This window comes from Capsicum annuum, chromosome 7, assembly GCF_002878395.1.
Source record: "Capsicum annuum cultivar UCD-10X-F1 chromosome 7, UCD10Xv1.1, whole genome shotgun sequence".
NCBI classification, from domain to species: domain Eukaryota; kingdom Viridiplantae; phylum Streptophyta; class Magnoliopsida; order Solanales; family Solanaceae; genus Capsicum; species Capsicum annuum.
In genome coordinates, this window is record NC_061117.1 from 1,787,625 (window position 1) to 1,810,631 (window position 23,007).

The 23,007-nt window shown below is 45.0% G+C and overlaps 1 pseudogene; it reads left to right on the forward strand.

Annotated features, from left to right (window-relative positions):
• Window positions 1-14,364: 14,364 nt before the first annotated feature.
• Window positions 14,365-22,513, forward strand: LOC124899984 (annotated as a pseudogene).
• The last annotated feature ends 494 nt before the right edge of the window (window positions 22,514-23,007 follow it).

Below are 23,007 nucleotides of genomic sequence, written 5' to 3' on the forward strand. Positions count from 1 at the left end.
GTGCCCGAAAGGTTTAGGATCATCTCAGTGTGGTCCATTCAAATTTTTGTGGCCATTTGGTGGACAAATAGGCAAAACGGTGCGACCGCGGTGATTTCGGGCCAAATTGGTGTACTATAGCCCACAGTTTCTGGGGTGGGCTCGGAGTCCGATCATGCCATAGGTCGAAAATCGATGGAGGTATGCCAGGGAGATTGGGGATCATCCTAGTGTGGTCCGTTAAAATTTTTGTGGCTATTTGGGTGGACGAACAAGTGAAACGGTGCGAACGGGGCTTTTCAGGCCAAATCGGTGTGCTATCGCCCATGGTTTCTTGGGTGGGCCTAGGGTCCGAGCATGTTGTAGGGTGAAAAATGGTGGGGGCATGCCAGGGAAATTGGATGTCATTCCAGTGTGGTCCATTCAAATTTTTGTTGCAATTTGTGTGGACAAACGGGCAAAACGGCGCGAACGGGGTATTTTCGGTCTAAATCGGTATGTAATACCACTCTATATCTAGAGTGCGGCTGGGGTTCACACGTTCCTTGTGGTGAAAATTAACTGAGGCATGCTAAGGAGGTTGGGGATCATCTCAGTGTAGTCCGTTCAAATTTTCGTTGCCATTTGGGTGGACAAACGGGAGGAACTGAACGAACGAAGCATTTTTGGGCCAAATCTATGTACTATAGCCCATGCTTTATGGGGTGGGACCGGGGTTCGGGCATGCCGTACAGAAAAAATCAATGGGGGCATACCAGGGAGTTTGGGGATCATCCCAGTGTGGTCCATTCAAATTTTTGTGGCCAAATCGGTGTGCTATAGCCCACAGTTTCTAGAGTGGGCCCGGCGTCTAGGTGTGACGTGGGGTGAAAATCAATGAGGGCGCGCTAGGGAGGTTGGGAATCATCCCACTATGGTCCGTTCAAATTTTCGTGGCCATTTGGGTGGACAAATGGAGAAATGGTGCGATCGATGCATTGTTGGGCCAAATCGATGTGCTATAGCCCATAATTTCTCGGGTGGGCTCGAGGTCCGGGCGTGCCACGGAGAAAAAATTGATGGTGGCATACCAGAGAGGTTGGGGATCGTCCCAGTGTGGTACGTTCAAATTTTTGGGGCTATTTAGTTGGACAAACGGGTAAAACAGCGCGAACAAGTCATTTTCGCGCCAAATCGGTGTGCTATTGCCCACGGTTTATGGGGTGGGCTCGTAGTTCGGGTTTGGCATGGGGAAAAAATCATCGGAGGAGTACCAGGGAGGTTGGGGATCATCTCAGTATGGTTTGTTCAAATTTTTGTGGCTATTAGGGTTGACAAACGGGTAAAACAGCACGAACGGGGCATTTTTGTGCCAAATCGGTGTGCTATAGCCCACGATTTTTGGGGTGGGCCCGGGTTTCGACCGTGTTGTGGGTCTAAAATTGACGGGGGTATGCCAGAAAGGTTGGGGATCATCCCAGTGTGGTCCGTTCAAATTTTTGTGGCCATGTGGGTAGATAGACGGGCAAAACAGCGCGAACAGGGCATTTTTGGGCTAAATCAGTATGCTATAGCCCACGATTAATGGGGTGGGCCAAGGGTCCGGGCATGTCGTGGGGCAAAAATTAACGAGGGCGTGCCAGGGAGGTTGGGGATCATTGTAGGGTTGTGCGTTCAAATTTTCGTACCTATTTGGGTGGACAACTGGCAAAACGGCATGACGAGGGTATTTTCGGGCCAAATTGACATGCTATAGCCTATGGTTTTGGGGGTGGGCCCGGGGTCTAGGCGTGTCGTGGAATGAAAATCAATGGGGGAATACTAGGGAGGTTGAAGATTGTCCCAGTATGGTCCGTTCAAATTATCATGGCCATTTGTGTGGACAAACGAGCAAAACGGCACAACCGGGGCATTTTCGGGCTAAGTCGGTGTGCTATGACCCATGGTTTCTAGGTTGGGCCGGGGGTTTGAGCGTGCCGTGGGGTAAAAATCGATGGAGGCATGCCGTGGAGGTTGGGGATCATCTCAGTGATGTCAGTTCAAAATTTCATGGACATTTGGGTGGAAAAAGGGGAGAAACAGCGCGAACGAGGCATTTTCGGTCTAAATCTGTGTAGCCCAAGATTTGTGGGGTAGACTTAGGGTCAGAGCATGCCGTGGGGAAAAAATCTATGGGGACGTGCCAGAGAGGTTGGGGATCGTCCTAGTGTGGTCCGTTAAAATTTTTGTGTTTATTTGGGTTGACAAACAGGCGAAACAGCGCGAACGGGGCTTTTTAGGCCAAATCAGTGTGCTATCGCCCATGGTTTCTTGAGTGGGCCCGGGGTCCAAGCATGCTGGGGGAGAAATTGATGAATTCATGCTAGGGAAGTTGGAGATCGTCCTAGTGTGGTCCGTTCAAATTTTTGTGGCCATTTGGGTGGATAAATGGCAAAACGGCGCGACCAAGACATTTTCGGGCCAAATAGGTGTACTATAGCCCACGATTTTTGGGGTGTGCTCGGGGTCCGAGAGTTTCGTGGGACAAAAATCAACGGGGGCATGCCAGGGAGTTTGAGAATCGTCCTAGCATGGTCCGTTCAATTTATGGTGGCCATTTGTGTGGACAAACGGGTGAAAGGACGCAACCAGGGCATTTTTGGGCCAAATCGGTGTGCTACAACCCGCGGTTTCTGGGGTGGACCCAGGGTCCAGGCGTGTCGTAGGGCGAAAATCGATGGAGGCATGCCAGGGAGGTTAGAAATCATCCTAGTATGGTCCGTTCAAATTTTCATGGCCATTTGGATGAACAAAGGAGAGAAACAACGCTAACGGACCATTTTTAGGCCAAATTGGTGTGCTATAGCCCACAATTTCCGGGGTGGATCCAGGGTCGGAGCATGTCGTGGGGGAAAAATTGATTGGGGCGTGCTAGGAAGGTTTGGGATCGTCCCAATATGGTCCGTTCAAATTTTTTTGGCCATTTGGGTAGACAAACAGGCAAAACGGCGCGATCAGGGTATTTTCGAGCCAAATCGGTGTACTATATAGCCTACGGTTTCAGGGGTGGGCCCGGGTCCAGGCATGTCATACGGCAAAAATTAATAGGAGCATGCTAGGGAGGTTGGGGATCGTCCTAGCGAGGTCCGTTCAAATTTTTGTGGCCTTTTGAGAGGACAAATGGTAGAAACAGCGCAAACGGGGTGTTTTCGATCTAAATCGGTGTGCTATAGCCCACGGTTTTTAGGGTGGGCTTGTGATTCAAGCATATCATTAGGCAAAAATTGATGGGGGCATGCCAGGGAGGTTAGGGATTGTCCCAGTATGGTCAGTTCAAATTTTTTTGGCCATTTGGGTGGACAAACAGGCGAAACGGCGCGACTAAGGCATTTTTGGGCTAAATCAGTGTGCTATAGCCACAATTTTTGGGGTGGGCTTGGGGTCCGAGCGTGCTATGGGGCAAAAATCGATGGGGGCATGCCAGGGGGGCTGAGAATCATCCCAGTGTGATCCGTTTTAATTTTTGTGGCCATTTGCATGGATAAACAGGGAAAACGGCGCGAACGGGGCATTTTTGGCCAAATCGGTGTGCTATAACCCACGATTTCTGGGGTGGGCTCGGGGTCCAGACGTGCCATAGGGCAAAAATTGACAGAGGTATGCCAGGGATGTTGGGGATCATCTCAGTGTGGTCCGTTCGAATTTTTGTGGCTATTTGGGTTGATAGACAGCTGAAACAGCGTGAACTGGGCATTTTCAGGCCAAATTGGTGTGCTATTGCCCACGGTTTGTAGGGTGGACTCGAGGTCCGGGCGTGACATAGGGTGAAAATCGATGGGGGCATGCCAAGGAGGTTGGGGATCATGCCTATATGGTCCGTTCAAATTTTTGTGTCCATTTGGGTGGACAAATGGGTAAAACGGCACGAACGGGGCATTTTCGAGCCAAATCGGTATGCTATAGCCTGTGGTTTCAGAGGTGGGCTCGCGTTCTGGGTATGCCACAGGGCAAAAATCAACGGAGACATGCCAGGGATATTGAGGATTGTCCCTGTGTGGTCCGTTTAAATTTTTGTGGTAATTTGGGTTGAGAAACGAGAGAAAGGGCGCGAACGGGACATTTTTAGGCCAAATCGGTCTGCTATAGCGCACGATTTCTGGCTTGGGCCTGGGTTCCGGGCTTGCTATTAGGTAAAAATCGATGCGGGCATGCCAGGGAGGTTGGGGATCGTCCCAGTATAGTCCGTTCAAATTTTTGTGGCCATTTGGTGGACAAACGGGCAAAATGGTGTGACCGCAGCATTTTCGGGCCAAATCAGTGTACTATAGCCCACAGTTTCTGGTGTGGGCCCAGGGTCTGTGCGTACCATTGGTCAAAAATTGATGGAGGTATTCCTGGGAGGTTGGAGATCGTCCCAGTGTTATCCGTTAAAATTTTTATGGCTATTTGGCTGGACGAACAAGCGAAAAGGTGCGAATGGGGCTTTTTAGGCCAAATCGATGTGCTATCGCCCATGGTTTCTTGGGTGGGCCCAGGGTCCAAGTATACTATGGGGTGAAAAATGATAGGGGCATGCCAGGGAATTTAGAGATCATCCCAGCGTGGTCCATTCAAATTTTTGTGGCAATTTAGGAGGACAAACGGGCGAAACGATGCAAACGAGGCATTTTTAGGCCAAATCGGTATGCAATAGCACACTGTTTCTAGGGTGGGCCTGGGGTTCGCACGTTTCGTGGGGCAAAAATTTATGGAGGTGTGATAGGGAGGTTGGGGATTATCCCAGTATGGTCCATTCAAATTTTTGTGACCATTTGGGTGGATAGACGAGCGAAACAGTGCGAACCAAACGTTTTTAGGCCAAATCGGTGTGCTGTAGCCCACGGTATCTATGATGGGTCGGGGGACCAGGCATGCCGTGGGGCATCAATCAATCGGGGCGTGCCAGGGAGGTTGGGGATCATCCAAGTATGGTTCGTTCAAATTTTTGTGGCCATTTGGGCTGACAAATGGAGAAACGACGCGACCAGGGCATTTTCGGGCCAAATCAGTGTTCTATAGCGTACAGTTTCTGGGGTGAGCCCGGGGTCCTGGCGTGCCGTGGTGCGAAAATTGATGGAGGAATGCCAGGGAGGTTGGGGGTCATCCCCGTATAGTCCGTTCAAATGTTTGTGGCCATTTGGGTGGACAAACGGGCAAAACGGCGTGAACGGGGCATTTTCTTGCCAAATCGGTCTGCTGTAGCCCATGGGTGGGTCTGAGGTCCGGGCGTACCGTATGGCAAAAATCAACGGGGACGTGCCAAGGAGGATGGGGATCATCCCAGTATAGTCCGTTCAAATATTTGTGTCCATTTGAGTTGACAAACGAGTGAAACGACGCGAAAGAGGCATTTTTTAGCCAAATCTGTGTGCTATAGCCCATGATTTCTGGGGTGGGCTCGGGGTTCGGGCGTGTCGTAGGGAAAAAATCGACGGGAGCATGCCAGGGAGGTTGGGGATTGTCCCACTATGGTCCGTTAAAATTATTATGGCCATTTGCGTAGACAGACGGGCGAAATAGCATAAACGAGGCATTTTCTGGCAAAATTGATGTGCTATAGTCTACGGTTTATAGGGTGGGCCCGAGGTCCGGGCGTTTCGTTGGGAGAAAATCGATGGAGGCATGGCAGGGAGGTTAAGGATTATCCCAGTGTGGTCTGATCAAATTTTCATGGCCATTCGCATGGACAAACAGCGAAACGGCATGACCAGGGCATTTTTAAGTCAAATCAGTGTGCTAAAGACCATGGTTTTAGGGGTGAGCCCGGGGTTCCGGCGTGCCGTGGGGTGAAAATTGATGGGGGCATGCCAGGGAGTTTAGGGATCATCCCAGTGTGGTTCGTTAAAATTTTTGTGGCCATTTGGGTGGACAAACAGACAAAACAGTGCGACTGGGGCATTTTCGGGCCAACTCAATGTACTATAGCCCATGGTTTCTGGGGTGGGCTCGGGGTCCGGGCATATCATGGGGCAAAAATTGACAGGGCATGCTAGGGAGGTTGGATATCGTTCCAGTGTGGTTCGTTCAAATTTTCATGGCTATTTGGGTGGACAAACGAGTGAAATGGTGCGACCGGGGAATTTCAGGCAAAATCGGTATGCTATAGCCCACGATTTTTGGGGTGGGCTCGGTGTTCGGGCATTTCCTGGGGAGAAAATCGACAGAGGCGTGCCATGGAGGTTGGGATCATCCCAGTGTGATCCGTTCATATTTTTATGGCCATTAGAAAGGCCAAACGGGCGAAACGGCATGATCGGGGCATTTTTAGGCCAAATCGGTGTGCTATATCCCATAGTTTTTGGGGTGGGTTCGAGGTTCGGGCATGCCATGGGGCGAAAATCGATGGGGGCGTGCCAAGGAGGTTGGGGATCATCCCAATATGGTCCGTTCAAATTTTTGTGGCCATTTGGGTGGACAAATGGGAGAAATGGTGCGAACGGGGCATTTTCAGGAAAAATAGGTGTACTATAGCCCATAGTTTATGGGGTAGGCCCGAGGTTCGGGCATTCCTTGGGGCAAAAATAAACAAAGGCATGCCAGGGAGGTTGGGGATCATCCCAGTGTGGTCTGCTCAAATTTTTGTTGCCATTTCGGTGGACAAATGAGCGAAACGACGCGACCGGGGCATTTTTGAGCCAAATTGGTGTGCTATAGCCCACGATTCTTAGGGTGGGCCCGGGGTCCGAGCGTGCCGTAGGGAAAAAGTTTATGAGAGCGTGCCAATGAGGTGTGGGATAATCCCAGTGTAGTTCATTTGAATTTTCATGGCTGTTTGGGTTGACAAACGGGAGAAATGGCGCAAACGGCGCATTTTCGGGCCAAATTGGTGTGCTATAGTCCATGGTTTTGGGGGTGGTCTTGGGGTTCGGGCGTGCCATGAGAAAAAAATTGATGGGGGGTGCCAGGGAGGTTAGGGCTCGTCCCAGTATGGTCCGTTCAAATTTTTGTGGCCATTTTGATGGACAAACGGGCGAAACCACGCGAACGGGGCATTTTCGGGCCAAATCGGTGTGCTATAGCCCACTGTTTCTGGGGTGAGCTGGGGGTCCAAGCGTACCGTGTGGCAAAAATCGATGGGGGCATGCCAAGGAGGTTAGGTATCATCCCAATGTGGTCCGTTCAAATTTTTCTGGCCATTTAGGAGGACAAACGGGCGAAATGGCGCGACCGGGGCATTTTTGGGCTAAATCGGTGTGCTATATCCCATGATTTCTGGGGTGGGCTTGGGGTCCGGGCGTGCTATGGGGCTAAAATCTACGGGGGTATGCCAGGGAGGGTGGAGATCGTCCCAGTGTGATCCGTTTTAATTTTTACGGCCATTTATGTGGACAAACAGGCAAAATGGCACGAACGGGGCATTTTTAGGCCAAATTGGTGTGCTATAACCCACGATTTCTGGGGTAGGCCTGGGGTTCGGATGTGCCGTAGGGCAAAAATTAATAGAGGCGTGCCAGGGAGGTTGAGGATCATCTCAGTGTGGTCCATTTAAATTTTCATGGCCATTTGGGTGGACAGACAGGTGAAACAGTGCGAACAGGGCATTTTTAGGCCAGATCGGTGTGCAATTGCCCACGGTTTCTAGAATGGACTCGAGGTCTAGGCGTGACGTGGGATAAAATGACGGGGGCATGCCAGGGAGGTTGTGAATCGTCCTTGTATGGTTTGTTCAAATTTTTGTGTCCATTTGGGTGGACGAACGGGAAAAACGGTGCGAACAGGGCATATTCGAGCAAAATCGGTGTGCTATAGCCTACGTTGTCTGTGGTGGGCTAGCAGTCAGGGCATGCCGCAGGGAAAAAATCAACGGAGACGTGTCAGGGATATTGAGGATTGTCCCTGTATGGTCTGTTTAAATTTTTGTGGCCATTTGCGTTGACAAACTGGAGAAACGGCACGAACAGGACATTTTTGGGCTAAATCAGTGTGCTATAGCGCACGATTTCTGGCGTGGGCCCGGGATCCAGGCGTGCTGTTAGGCAAAAATCGATGGGGGCATGCCAGGGAGGTTGGGGATCATCCCAGTATAGTCCTTTCAAATTTTTGTGGCCATTTGGTGGACTCGGGGTCTGGGCTTTCCATTAGGCAAAAATTGATGGAGGCATGGCAGGGGGGTTGAGGATCATCGCAGTGTGGTTTGATCAAATTTTCATGGCCATTCGGGTGGACAAATGGTGAAACGGCATGATCAGGGCATTTTCGAGCCAAATCAGTGTGCTTAAGACCATGGTTTTAGGGGTGGGCCCGGGGTTTGGGCATGTCGTGGGGTGAAAATTAATTGGGGCCTATCAGGGAGGTTAGGGATCGTCCCAGTGTGGTCCGTTCAAATTTTTGTGGCCATTTGGGTGGACAAACTGGCAAAACAGTGCGACCTGGGCATTTTTGGTCAAATTGGTGTGCTATAGCCCACGGTTTCTGGGGTGGGCCAAGGATCCGGGCGTACCATGGGGAAAAAATTGATAAGGCATGCTAGGGAGGTTGGGTATCATCCCAGTATGTTCCGTTCAAATTTTTGTGGCTATTTCGGTGGACAAATGGGCGAAACGGTGCGATCGGGGAATTTTAGGCAAATTCGGTGTGCTATAGCCCACGATTTTTGGGGTGGGCTCAGTGTCCGGGCATTTTGTGGGGAGAAAATCGACAGAGGCATGCCAGGGAGTTTGGGATCGTTCCAATGTGATCCGTTCAAATTTTTGTGGCCATTAGAAAGGCAAAACGGGAAAAACGGCATGACCGGGCATTTTCAGGCGAAACCGATCTGCTATAGCCCACGGTTATTGGGGTGGGTTTGGGTTTCGGGCGTGTCGTGGGGCAAAAATCGATGAGGGTGTGCTAGGGAGGTTGGGGATCATCCTAGTGTGGTCCGTTAAAATTTTTGTGACCATTTAGGTGGACAAACGGGAGAAACGGTGCGAACGGAGCATTTTCGGGCCAAATCGGTGTACCATAGCCCACAGTTTCTGGGGTAGGCCCGAGGTTCGGGCATTCCTTGGGGAAAAAATAAACTAAGGCATGCCAGGTAGGTTAGGGATCATCCCAGTGTGGTCTACTCAAATTTTTATGGCCATTTGGGTGGACAAATGAGCGAAACGACGCGACCGGGGCATTTTCTAGCCAAATTGGTGTGCTATAGCCCATGGTCCTTGGGGTGGACCCGGGGTCCGAGCGTGCCGTAGGCCAACAGTCGATGAGAGTTTGCCAATGAGGTGTGGAATCATCCCAGTGTAGTCTGTTCAAATTTTCATGGCCGTTTGGGTGGACAAATGGGAGAAATAGCGCAAACAAGGCATTTTCAGGCTAAAGTGGTGTGCTATAGTCTATAGTTTTTGGGGTGGTCTTGGGGTTCGGGCGTGCCGTAAGAAAATAATTGATAGGGGCATGCCAGGGAGGTTGGGGATCGTCCCAGTATGGTCCGTTCAAATTTTTGTGGCCATTTGGGTGGACAAACAGGCGAAACCACGCAAACGGAGCATTTTTGGGCCAAATCGGTGTGCTATAGCCCACGGTTTTTGGAGTGGGCTCGAGGTCCAGGCGTACCGTGTGGTGAAAATAGATGGGGGTGTGTCGGGGAGGTTTGGTATCATCCCAGTATGGTCCGTTCAAATTTTTGTGGCTATTTGGGTGGACAAACGGGCGAAACAGCGTGACCGAGGCATTTTCAGGCCAAATCGGTGAGCTATAGCCCACGGTTTTTGGAGTGGCCTCAGGGTTCAGGCAATCCTTGGGGCAAAATTCAATAGAGATGTGCCAGGAAGGTTGGGGATCATCTCAGTATGGTCTGTTCAAATTTTTGTAGCCATTTGAGTGGCAAAACGGGTGAAACGGCGCGATCGGGGAATTTTCAAGCCAAATTGGTGTGCTATCGCGCACGGTTTTTGGGATGGGTTTTGGGTCCGGGCGTGCCATAGGGAAAAAATCAATGAGGGCTTGCCAGAGTGGTTGGGGATCGTCCCAATGCATTCCGTTCAAATTTTTGTGGCCATTTGGATGGACAAATTGGTGAAACAACACAAACGGGCATTTTTGGACCAAATTGGTGTGCTATAACCCACGATTTTGGGGTTGGCCCGGGGTCCGGGTGTTCCATAGTGAAAAAATTAATGGGGGCGTGCCATGGAGGTTGGGGATCATCCCTGTGTTGTCCGTTCAAATTTTCGTAACCATTTGGATGGAAAAATTGTCGAAACAGCGCGATTAGGGAGATCTAGGGCTAAATCAATTTGTTATAGCCCATGGTGTCTCAGGTGGTCTTGGGGTACGGGCACCGGGGTATGCCAGGGAGGTTGGAGATCGTCCCAGTGTGATTCGTTTTAATTTTTGCGGCCATTTACGTGGACAAATAGGCAAAACGGCACGAACGGGGCATTTTTAGGCCAAATTGGTGTGCTATAACCCATGATTTCTGGGGTAGGCCTGGGGTTCGGATGTGCCGTAGGGCAAAAATTAATAGAGGCATGCCAGGGAGGTTGAGGATCATCTCAGTGTGGTCCGTTTAAATTTTCGTGGCCATTTGGGTGGACAGACAGGTGAAACAGCGCGAACAGGGCATTTTCAGGCCAGATCGGTGTGCTATTGCCCACCGTTTCTAGGATGGACTCGAGGTCCAGGCGTGACGTGGGATAAAATGACGGGGGCATGCCAGGGAGGTTGTGAATCTTCCTTGTATGGTTTGTTCAAATTTTTGTGTCCATTTGGGTGGACGAACGGGCAAAACGGCGCGAACAGGGCATATTCAAGCAAAATTGGTGTGCTATAGCCTTCGTTGTCTGTGGTGGGCTCGCGGTCAGGGCATATCGCAGGGAAAAAATCAACGGAGACGTGTCAGGGATATTGAGGATTGTCCCTGTATGGTCCGTTTAAATTTTTGTGGCCATTTGCGTTGACAAACTGGAGAAACGGCACGAACAGGGCATTTTTGGGCTAAATCGGTGTGCTATAGCGCACGATTTCTGGCGTGGGCCCGGGATCCAGGCGTGCTGTTAGGCAAAAATCGATGGGGGCATGCCAGGGAGGTTGGGGATCATCCCAGTATAGTCCTTTCAAATTTTTGTGGCCATTTGGTGGACAAATGGGCAAAATGGTGTGACCGTGACATTTTTGGGCCAAATCGGTGTACTTCAGCCCACGGTTTCTATGGTGGGCCCGGGGTCCATACATGCCATCATTCAAAAATTGATGGAGGTATGCCAGGGAGGTTGGGGATTATCCCAGTGTGATCCGTTAAAATTTTTATGGCTATTTGGGTGGATGAACAAGCGAAACAGTGCGAATGGGGCTTTATTGGCCAAATCGGTGTGCTATCTATTGCCCATGGTTTCTTGGGTGGGCCTAGGGTCTGAGTATGCTGTGGTGTGAAAAATGATGGGGGCATGCCAGGGAAGTTCGAGATCATTCCAATGTGGTCCATTTAAATTTTCGTTGCAATTTGGGTGGACAAACGGGCGAAACGGCGTGAACGATGCATTTTCGAGCCAAATTGGTATGCAATAGCACACTGTTTCAGGGGTGGGCCCAGGGTTCGCGCATTCTGTGGGGTAAAAATTGGTGGAGGCGTGCTAAGGAGGTTGGGGATTATCCCAGTATGGTCCGTTCAAATTTTTATGGCTATTTGGGTGGACAGATGAGCAAACCAGCGTGAACAGGGCATTTTTGGGCCAAATCGGTGTGCTGTAGCCCACAGTTTCTATGATGGGCAGGGGGTCCGGGTGTGCCGTGGGGCAAAAATCAATCGGGGTGTGCCATGGAGGTTGGGGACCATCCCAGTGTGCTCCGTTCAAATTTTTGTGGCCATTTAGGTTGACGAACGGGTGAAATGGCGCGAACAGGGCATTTTTGAGCTAAATCAGTGTGCTGTAGCCCATGATTTCTGGGGTGGGCCCGGGGTTCAGGCGTGCCAGGGAGGTTGGGGATCGTCCCAGTGTAGTCCGTTCAAATTTTTGTGGCCATTTGTGTGGAGAAACAGGCGAAACGGCACGATTGGGGCAATTTTCGGCCAAATCGATGTGCTATAGCCCACAGATTTTTTGGGGTGGGCTCGGTGTCCGGGCTTGCCATGTGGCAAAAATCAGTGAGGGCATGCCAGGGAGTTTGGCAATCTTCCCAGTGTGGTCCGTTCAAATTGTCGTGTCCATTTGGGTGGATAAACGGGAGAAACGATCCGAATGGGCCATTTTTGAGCCAAATTAGTGTGCTATAGCCCAGAGTTTCTGGGGTAGGCTCTGAGTGTTTCTTTGGGAGAAAATTGATAGAGGCGTGCCAGGGTGGTTGGGGATCCTCCCAATGTGGTCCGTTCAAATTTTCGTGGCCATTTAGGTGGATAAATGGGAGAAACGGCATGAATTGGGTATTTTCGGGCCAAATCGGTTTGATAGCCCATGGTTTCTGGGATAGGCCTAGAATCCGGGCATGCCGAGGGGCAAAAATCGACGTGGGCGTGCCAGGGAGGTTAGGGATCATCTCATTGTGGTCTTCTTAAATTTTCGTGGCCTTTAGGGCAGACCAATGGGCGAAATGGCGCAACCGGGGTATTTTCGAGCCAAATCGGTGTGCTATTGCCCACGGTTTCTAGGGTGGGTCAGGGTGTTCGAGCATGTCGTGTAGCAAAAATCGATGGAGGCGTGCCAGGGAGGTTGGAGATCGTCCCAGTGTTGTTCGTTTAAATTTTGTGGCTATTTGGGTGGACAAACGGGAGAATTGACATGAACGGGGCATTTTTGAGCCAAAGCGTTGTGCTATAGCCCACGGTTACTGGGGTCGGCTCGGGGTTCAGGCATGCCGTAAGGTAAAAATCGACGGAGGCGTGCCAAGGAGTTTGAGGATCATCCCAGTGTGGTCCATTCAAATTTTCGTGGCTATTTGGGTTAACAAACGGGTAAAACAGCGCGAACGGGGCATTTTCGAGCCAACTAGGTGTGCTATAGCCCACAGTTTCTGGGGTGGGCTCGGGGTCCAGGCGTAACGTGTGTCAAAAATCAACGGGGGCTTGCCAGGGAGGTTGGGGATCGTCACAGTGTGGTCCGTCCAAATTCTCGTGGCTATTTGGGTGGACTAATGGGCGGGGCATTTTTGGGTCAAATCGGAGTGCTATAGCCCATGGTTTCTGGGGTGGGCCCGGGGTCCGGGCGTGCCATGTGGCAAAAATCGATGGGGAATGCTAGGGAGGTTGGGGTTCGTGCTAGTGTGGTCCGTTTAAATTTTTCTCGCCATTTGGGTGGACAAACAGACGAAAAGGTGCGACCGGGGTATTGTTTGGCCAAATCATTGTGCTATAGCCCACAGTTTCTAGGGTGGACCCGGGGTCTGGGCGTGCCGTGGGGTGAAAATCGATGGGAGCATGCCAGGGAGATTGAGGATGGTCTCAGTGTGGTCCGTTCAAATTTTTGTGGCCATTTGGGTGGACAAGTGGTCAAAACAGTGCGACCGAGGCATTTTCGAGCCAAATTGGTGTGCTATAGCCCACAGTTTTTGGGGTGCGCCCGAGGTCCGGGCATGTCATGATGAAAAAATCTACGGGTGCATGATAGGGAATTTGGGGATTGTCCCAGTGTGGTCCGTTCAAATTTTCTTGGCCATTTGGGTGCACAAACGGGCGAAACAATGCGAACGGGGTGTTTTCGGACCAAATCGGTGTGCTATAGTCCACTGTTTCTGGAGTGGGCCTAGGGTCCGGGCATGCCGTAGGGTGAAAATCGATAGGGGCGTGCCAAGGTGGTTGGTAAAAAAGGACGAGGTAGACCTAAAATTATATGGAAGGAAATTGTCTTGAAGGACCTAGAATTTCTCGGGATTGATGCAAACTTTAGTTAAAAATAGACCACAACGGAAGATTCTTATAGGTAATATATATATATATTTTTTTTGACAATGTTCTTATAGGTAATATTTACTGGAGGGGAATAGGATTTATTCTTAGCAGGGAACTTCTAATATATTATTACTATTTGTTATATATATAACTTATTTTTCACTTTTATTTTTATTTGGTTTAATGATGACATGAGTTGAGCTTAAATGGAGAAGTGGGGATTCATATTGGCGATCCTAACTTGTTTGGAAGAGGCACAGTTGTTGTTGCATAATAAAGACTTAGAATTTGGCTAACTGTATTGTTGCTCACATTTCTATGCAGCACATTTCTATGCAAATCCACTGAGTCCATTTTTCTCGTCCTTCTCATTGTAATAAGTAATTGGTTTTATGTAAGTCGCTAGTTGGTTATTCTTCTTTTCTTTTTGACCAATTTCAAAATAGGTAATGCTTATTTTCAATGTTAACTTTCAAGCAAACAACATGGATTAGTCGATTTTGTTTTAACAGGTCTTGCATAACAGGAGACTCTGGTATCAAGTCTCTTCAGCCGGAGAGGAAAAGTGACTATTTTCTGCTTCTAATGTTTGGTTTTACGTGGAATGTTTATTTGGATGATTTTCGGTATTCTTTATGCAGGAAAGAACAACTGATGAGGTCCCAATGCCCACTTATTTTCGCTTCCTAGCGCTGCTAGCCTTCAAAATATTTGCAGCAGAGCAGGTGGGTCCTGGTGACTTTCCATGGCAAAACAGGCAACTGAATATACGTTCATTAATCTAAATCGAATTTCAGCTGGAGTTCTATTACAAGTAGTTAGTCTTTTGTGCATTCTATTGCGAGCAGGTTGATGTTGCTATTTTGGAGGTTGGATTAGGAGGCAAATATGATGCAACAAATGTGGTAATGGACATATTGGACAATGTTTGCTACAGTGATCTATTCAATATTTCAATCTGTCAGTGATTTTTGGATATCAACTATGATGATGCGTGTTATTCTTTTCAGGTTGAGAATCCTGTTGTTTGTGGCATAGCTTCACTAGGGTATGACCACATGGAAATTCTTGGTTAGTGTTTCATCTTCAATAATTCTAGGCAACTGTTTTCTCTTAGTTTAAAATTGTCCAACTTAAATAACGTTTAATTTTTAGGCTGGTGCAATTGAATCACAAGTTTTAACATTAAGTATGATTTGGTTCTTAACATTTGATTTTATCAATTTGTTCCAGCACAAGTAGTCCTCATGTTTACTTTGCGCACATTATACTATTGCACAGGTGAAATCTAAAACTCTTTGAGGATGAAAAAAATTTCAATATTGGACTAAATCAAATATCTGGTCAGACAATTAGGGACAAAAAATGGAATCTACCCGATAAGAGTTAATGTAGAAGATTTGAGCAACATTGTCTTTAACATGCAAGAGGTTAGTTCCATATATGAAAATGGGAAAATCTATTCGCCAATTATGTTATCATAAACCAGTTATCTTGAAACCTCCCTTGACGAGTAAAGCGAAACTGATTTATCTCAGAGAACAAAGAAGATAAAAAACAACCATTCCCTAGAAACATGAAGTTTGTAAAACTTCAAAATGCCAATAAAGCTTGGCTTGCCATTTCTATTGATTGTTTGGACTGAACTCAATATGGCTCCTTTGGTGTCACAATCCAAATACATGTAAGAGTTATTCTAATCAACATAAAGTTACATCACTGGTGGCTATACTAGTAAATAACTTATGGTTTAAATTTTAACTGAATAAAGTGAGAGTAATCACGCTTAGAAAGTTTTGTCAACTTAAAATTCTTGACTGTGCTCTTAGGAAGTTGCTTTGTACATATTCTTGTACTGAGTGACTTGCATCAATTTTTCCGTTGAGGAGGTTTTATTTGGATGTTTGATCTGCTATAGTAATGTGTTAACTATTTAGATGTTTGATCTATCATACCTTCCTTTGCATTTAATTTAATCCAGACCTCTATTGTGTCGATTTATGATATTAACTTGGTGGAGCATCTTGATCTTGTCTTGATTGCTTTTATCATCATGCACGAACTACTATCATCAGGAAATACTCTTGGACAAATTGCTGGAGAGAAGGCAGGAATCTTCAAGGTTGCAAAAATTGTCACGTCTCATAAAATTGTGTCCCTTGTTTAAACAGAGTCATCATGTTTTAGGCTTTTCATTTCGTGTCTTGTTCATTTGTTTTATTCCTCATCCGTGTTTATGCTTAAATAGCGAGGAGTGCCGGCCTTTACTGTTCCCCAGCCTGACGAAGCAATGCTTGTGCTTGAAAAGAAGGCTTCTGAGTTGGATGTAAGTTGAAATTTCTCTTATATATGATAGAAGTGTTAGTGTCCTTTTGGCCCTAATAGTTATATCCTAGTCTCAATTGTGACCTGGCACTTCAGATTTCATCAGTGGAACCTTTCGTTTTGAGTGACTTGCAGCTGGCATTTTACAAAGTATTTGCTGTGATATGGTTTTGTTTTGTATATTTAGTTGTTTCCTGTAGTAATCTATTGATGAAAATGTTGACCCGAAAGGTTTGGATAAGTACGGTTTTGTGCCTGTTTAGGCATGAACTTTGGATGTTTGTTCGTTCATATTTGGATTTGAGTATGCATTTAATTCTCTGTGCACTTGATGATGGCAAAGATACTGATTGGCAGTTGCTGGGGAAGACAAACTGATGGTTTATCAGAGTGCTCTATTTCAGCATTAGTTTCATGACTTGGGAGAACTTGATGTTGATGTGCAGAGTTTTCCTTTCCCGCATTTTAGTTTTCCAACTACTATTATGATTTTTCTAATTCAGAATCTCTTGCTTAATTCTTATTTTTTACAAGGAAAATCAATCCATCTTCCGGTTGTCAAACATGGCTTTTATTGAAGTAGATTCACGCAGGAACTTCAAGTCAGATCAATGTAAACTACTTTATGTGTTTCGAACTTAAGTATGATAAGAGAGTGCCTCCTAAGCTTAAAGGTAAGTTCTACAGAGTGACAGTCCGGCCGGCTATGTCGTATGGTGCGGAATGTTGGCCAGTTAAGAACTCCCACATCCAACAGTTGAAAGTAGCGGAGATGATGATGTTGTGATGGATGTGTGGACTTATCAGGAGAGATAGGGTTAGAAATGAGATTATTTGGGAGAAGGTTGGAGTGGCTTCAGTGGAGGACAAGATGCGGGAAGTGAGATTGCGATGGTTTGGGCATGTGATGAGGAGGGTCACGATGCTCCAGTATGGAGGTGTGATAGGTTGGCTATAAATGGTTTTAGGTTGGGTAGAGGTAGGCCGAAAAAATATTAGAGGGAGGTGATTAGGCATGACATGGAACAATTACAGCTTACGGAAGATATGACCCTTGATAGGAAGGTGTGGAGGACGCGGATTAGAGTAGAGGGTTAGTAGGTAGGAGTACGTCCGTAATAGTAGGAAAGAGCGTTTTGTTTGTATTTGTGCTTGTAGTTTCTTGTTCGTGGTATTTTGGTGATGTCTATGATTTTGAATAAATAGTTTATAGTATTGCCTTGTGGGTGTATTGTTTTTTTTATCATCTAGCGGTGTGATATCCTTTTTTGTTGTTTGCTTTTATGTTTTTTGTTTGTTATACTGTTATCTGTCCTGAGCCGAGGGTCTATCGGAAACAACCTCTCTACTTCATTTGAGGTAGCGGTATGGACTGTCTACACTTTACCCTCCTCGGACCTACTTTGTGGGAATACACTGGGTATGTTGTTGTTGTTGTTGTTGAGCTTAAGTAGGAGTTCAGGAAGTGCAAAATCAAAGCATAGTTATAACCAATTAAGTAGGTGTAGGTATTAAGTTAATGTTTGCATCAGGCAGAATATAAGTATTGGCTTTTGTAATTGGTTGCAAAAAGTATTGTGATGAGCACTAGATCTATATATATTTGGTGTTCAAGTAGATTGACATGTAGATTTCCATTAGATCAGCAACTAAGCTACAGTATCTTAGCTCAAAGGTGAGAGGAACAAAAAGTAGTAACTAGTTTACTTGCTGACATCCAAGGGGGACTTCATCGAAATTCGTTAACTTGATGACTAAAATGTCTCTCCAGTTGGAAAGAAGGGTACTGAAATAAAAGGTCATAGGGGGGATTCATTTAAGGGAGAATTCTCATGTCAGATACCTCTTATCAACTCTTCCTTCATTTGAGGGAAGAAATTTTCATCTTTAATCTATGATTTGCTTCCCTTCTTAACAGGAACTGAATCGTGTTAAGGAGGTTTTTTTGTTGATGTTCACATGTATTATTGTGCAGGTACATCTTGAGGTAGCTGCTCCACTTGATGCCAGCGTGCTGAGTGGCTTACATCTTGGGCTAGAGGGTGAGCACCAATATATAAATGCTGGTCTTGCCATTGCATTATGCTCTACTTGGTTACAGAGAGCTGGCCACGTTGAGATTAATTACCTAAAAGAGATGGTAAATGATAACTCATCCATGTTTTTTGTGGCGTATTCCTCTTTTCCCTCCTTTAACTTCATTCTTTTGTTTCCCCCTTCAAAATAGACACATCTACCTGAGCAATTTGTTAAAGGGCTAGCAACAGCTGCTTTACAAGGCCGTGCTCAAATTGTGCCGGACCAACTCGTAGAGAGTGAAAGCACAGGGGACCTTGTATTCTACTTGGATGGTGCCCATAGTCCGGAAAGCATGGATGTATGTGCCAAATGGTTTTCACTGGCAATCAAAGGAGATTACAAGAAGCACAAATCCTATGCCAGTAATCATGGACATAATGAACTGGGAACCTCACATGATTCAGTTGAGATTAGCCATCATGAAGCATCCAAAAAAAATTCAACCCAAGTAAGCTTATCTCAATTTCATTTCGAAAGATTTCACTTTGGACGACATGCTGCTTATTAGAGTATGTATTTTGAAAAAACTTGAGCTTTTTTTGAGTTAAATGTATAAGTTGAATTATTGAACAAATCAGAAGTTTCTTTATCATATATATGTCTGTCTGTGTGTGTGTGTCTATAAAGTTGAATTAACATCTAATTTTATGTTCACTTGGGCAGTGTTGTATAAAATGAGATGGAGGGAGCTCATTCCAACACTGATAAACCCATGTCTAATTCAATTGCCTAACAATTTCAACAAATAAACTGTCAAGAGGTTTTTCTATATAAATCTCACCTTTCCTGTTGTTCGACTATTTTAGAACCTCCTGTATTTTGTGGTTTGAAAAACCAAACCTATTTTTTACTCACCTGTCCAACTGTCCAATTAAGTAACATGCCTTTTAGTATTTATACCATCTGAAAAGAAATATATTGGAATAATCAAAAGTCAAAACATATGTTGCTCGGACTTGGTGGAAGTATCCGATTCGAGTGCGGATCTAGAGGTTACAGTTTTATCACATAAATTTTAGGATTCGGGGGTATGAATTTGAGTGCAGATACTGCCAATAAATGTATACGACGACGCATAAAGTGTGTATTTTGAGTATCTATGTATATATCCACACACACACCAAAGTCAAACCAAATGCCCAATCAATCTATGCTTCTCGGTCATAGAATGTGGTCAAAGTACCCAAGTTAAGTGGACCGAATCCGGTATTGGATCCCACATCCATGCCATGTTGACCCGGGTGGGGCAAGGATTTTGAAGAGTCTGCACAACACAGGTGAAATCATATATATTATATGTATCTAATAAAATGTTGAGAGAAACATAAAAGCACAAATCTTAAAAATATAAAATCCTTTGGTGCTTAAACTTGCCCCAACATAAAAAAGAAGAGAAAAAAATACTTTAGTCCTAATAGCCTGAAATTAATCATCAAAATCATAAATTTAAATACTAGCAGGAGATTTGGCTACTGTAAACCTACATACGAAAGATTTATCTAACACAACTAGGAGAGGTGTACAGAAGCTCAAGGGAGGTCTATGTATGATTTTAATGATTAATTTCAAGCTTTTAGGAATAAAGTATTTTTTCAAGCTCGAGGGAGGTCCATGTAATTAAACCTTTTATATTATCAGTACAAATCTTTTTGACAGGCCCGAGTTTCAACATAATTCAATTACTTATGTGGAACGAAACATGTCTAGCAAGGTGACTGGAAGACTTATTCGTTGGATAGCTTTTAGAAGCACATTTTGATGTGAAATACACCCTTGTTCTAAATTCAATCTTTTAACAAACAAGTGGCGCTGACAACTCAAATATATTCCTGAGATGATTCCACAAGCAGATGAATTTTATTTAAATTTAGAAAGGTAATATATCAAGTTTTGTTATTAGTAAAATATTTTAAAAACTAATCTGTGCTCAATTATCCTTCCAAGTCTTGATCTAATGTTTGTATCTCTAATGCAGACAAAATAAACAGTTGTTCTATTACATAAATATCTGATGTATTGAAAGGGCTGACCGGGGGGTTGGGTGGTGGTGGACTGGTGGTAGTTAATATATGACTCCACCTTTATATGATACGAAAGAGCAAGTACATATAGGAAACCATTGTTATACACTCAAATCATCATTTTGTTTTTGAAGTGCTCATTATTATTATTATCATTTTAAAAAAAATTGTTATTATTATTAGTATTATTGTTCTTTGCACTGCTAAATCTGGGAATGTTGTCAAACCTGCAGTTCTTACTCTTCAACTGTATGTCAGTGAGGGATCCTGAACTACTTCTTCCAAGGCTGATGAGGGCGTGTGCTAGTCATGGTAATTACTTGGACGCAGGCAATCTTACCATTGAATCCTTTAGATGATCAGCAAGGATAAAATTCTTGAAATCATGTGGTCATCTTATGCTGAATGATAATGGTACTATAACTCGGTGAGGTTAATGGTTTCCTTGCAACTTTTGACATTAAGTGTAATATTTCAGGAGTTCACTTCCAGAAAGCACTCTTTGTACCTAATGTTTCAGTATATTACAAGGTGGGTTCAAGTGCCTCAACGGCAACAGATACTCAAGTTGATCTCTCATGGCAGTTGACTCTACAAAGAATATGGGAAAGCCTTGTTCGTGGGGAAGAAGGTTAGAAGTCATATTGAACTGGAATATGACTATCTCAATTATCTGCTTTTACATGCTTCTGGAAGACATTTTCTGTAATATGTCCAACCATACTATTCGAAACATGCAGGACAGTGACTAACAATCCTGTTAAATCTCACCAAATATGATGTGGTCATCATTATTGAATGAGTTAGACAAATGTGGTTTAGAGGTCATATTGAGCAACAATCTGCTTTTTATCATCCTTTTCCCTTTTATTTTAATGGACCTCAAAGCTCTAAGAAACTAATAGGGTGATTAACCTTTCTGCATGTTTATGCACACTGATTAAATAGCGTACAGGCATCAATTGGATAAATCTATTGTGCCACTTGTCTGATGACTGTATAAAAGCCTCAAATATTGCCACAAGTGTGAGGAGATTGTTTTCACGTTTGGAGTTAATGTTTTCCTTGAACACCTCCCTTAAAATAGACATAATTGATTTCTTGAAGATAAGTTTTGCATTTATCTAAGCCTCTTTAGTTACAGGCAATGATGAGAAGAATACAGACCATACTTATGAAGAAGCAACAGATGATTCGGAAAAAGGAGTTCAAAGTTGTGAGAACAGCGAAGTGTTTCCTTCACTCCCGGTAGCAATAAATTGGCTTAGGAACACTGTTCGTAAAAACCGATCTGGTCGCTCCCAGGTAATTCACATCATGCATGCTTGCTGTGCATCAATGAATAGGACAACTTTTTATCTTACAGGAATTAAAGTTAATCATTTTTTTTTGGTTTTGATGAGCGTGGTGTCCGGGCCACCTTGCGTGCACCCCGACTTGTGGTATCTTTTTCCTATTTGGTATTATTAGTTGGTATTTCACTAGGATCTTTATTCTCCAATCTTTACTACTACTTGCTGATTTATTTGCTGTATACTTGTTATTTTGCTGTATGCTTGTTATTTTGCTGTCATTATTTTTCTTTCTTCCTGCTGATTACTGTCTACCAGAAACAACCTCTCTACCCCCGAAAGGTAGGGATAAGGTTTGTGGACATCCTATCCTCCCCAGATCCCACTTGTGGGATTTTACAGGGTATGTTATTATTGTTGTTTTTGTCTTGTGGTGACGTAATGTTCACTTCTACAAGTAACTCTTTCACTTGTGTAATACCAAATATTATGTTAATCTTCCATAAGTTTAGCTTCTCATCTATTTCTGGTTGAGTAAAACAATATTGTCCTTCAGCATTGTCCGACTTCTGTTTATCGCAAACTAGTTAATGTTTCTGTTATCTAGGTCCTAGTGACGGGATCTTTACATCTCGTGGGTGACGTTCTGAGAATTAGTCAAGAAGTGAGCTTCTAGCAACATCTATTTAACCCCTCGGTTTTTCCAATCGTGCTTGCTTCTGATATTCCGTTGAAGCACAGGAAAAACGCGATAAATTTGTTCTCAGTTATACCTACAGCTCCAGTTGATTCCCCAGCTCTCATGTTCTTGGCATTAATTTTTCATGTATTAATTGCATTTTCAATAGATTCTTGTGATCCGGCCTTTCTCCTGCTCCCTGCGTAGCGGAAGCTTAGTGCACTGGGCTGCTCCTGCGCCCTTTTTTTTTGGCATTTTCAACTTTATTTTCTTAAACTTCACCAAAACATATAGTATGATTCTTTTGGAAGTTGTTCAATTACAATTGTCATTTTTCTCTCAAATGTAACTGTTCTTTGTATGAGAAACCTTTTCAAGAACCAGCAGTACGTATTTGCAATAGTTTTCGTATTTACGAAATGTATTATATGCAGCTCTCAGGGCATAAATTTTATTATGTAAATGAAATACAAAATACTGCTTAATTTACACATAAATTATGACAATTGTGTTAACTACATGTACATACTGTTCGAACCTCATTTGACACACTCATTAGTGTTATTCATGAAATAATTACGTATAACTTCCACATAGATAAACCCCAGCAAGGAGACTTATTTCAAAGTGGTTCAGGTAGCTCAGCTTGACCAGAAGGAGACGAAGCGCAGTAGAGCTATAGCCTATAGAGGAATTGGTCAACTCATCAGGCTTATGTATAGAGAGATAGACAACGGAGATGAAAGGTTTGTGAGGAAAGAATCAATGACTGGAGCTTTTAGAGTCGAGTTTATGCTCTTTCCTCCTCTTTCTAAAGTGGATTTCACACCGCTA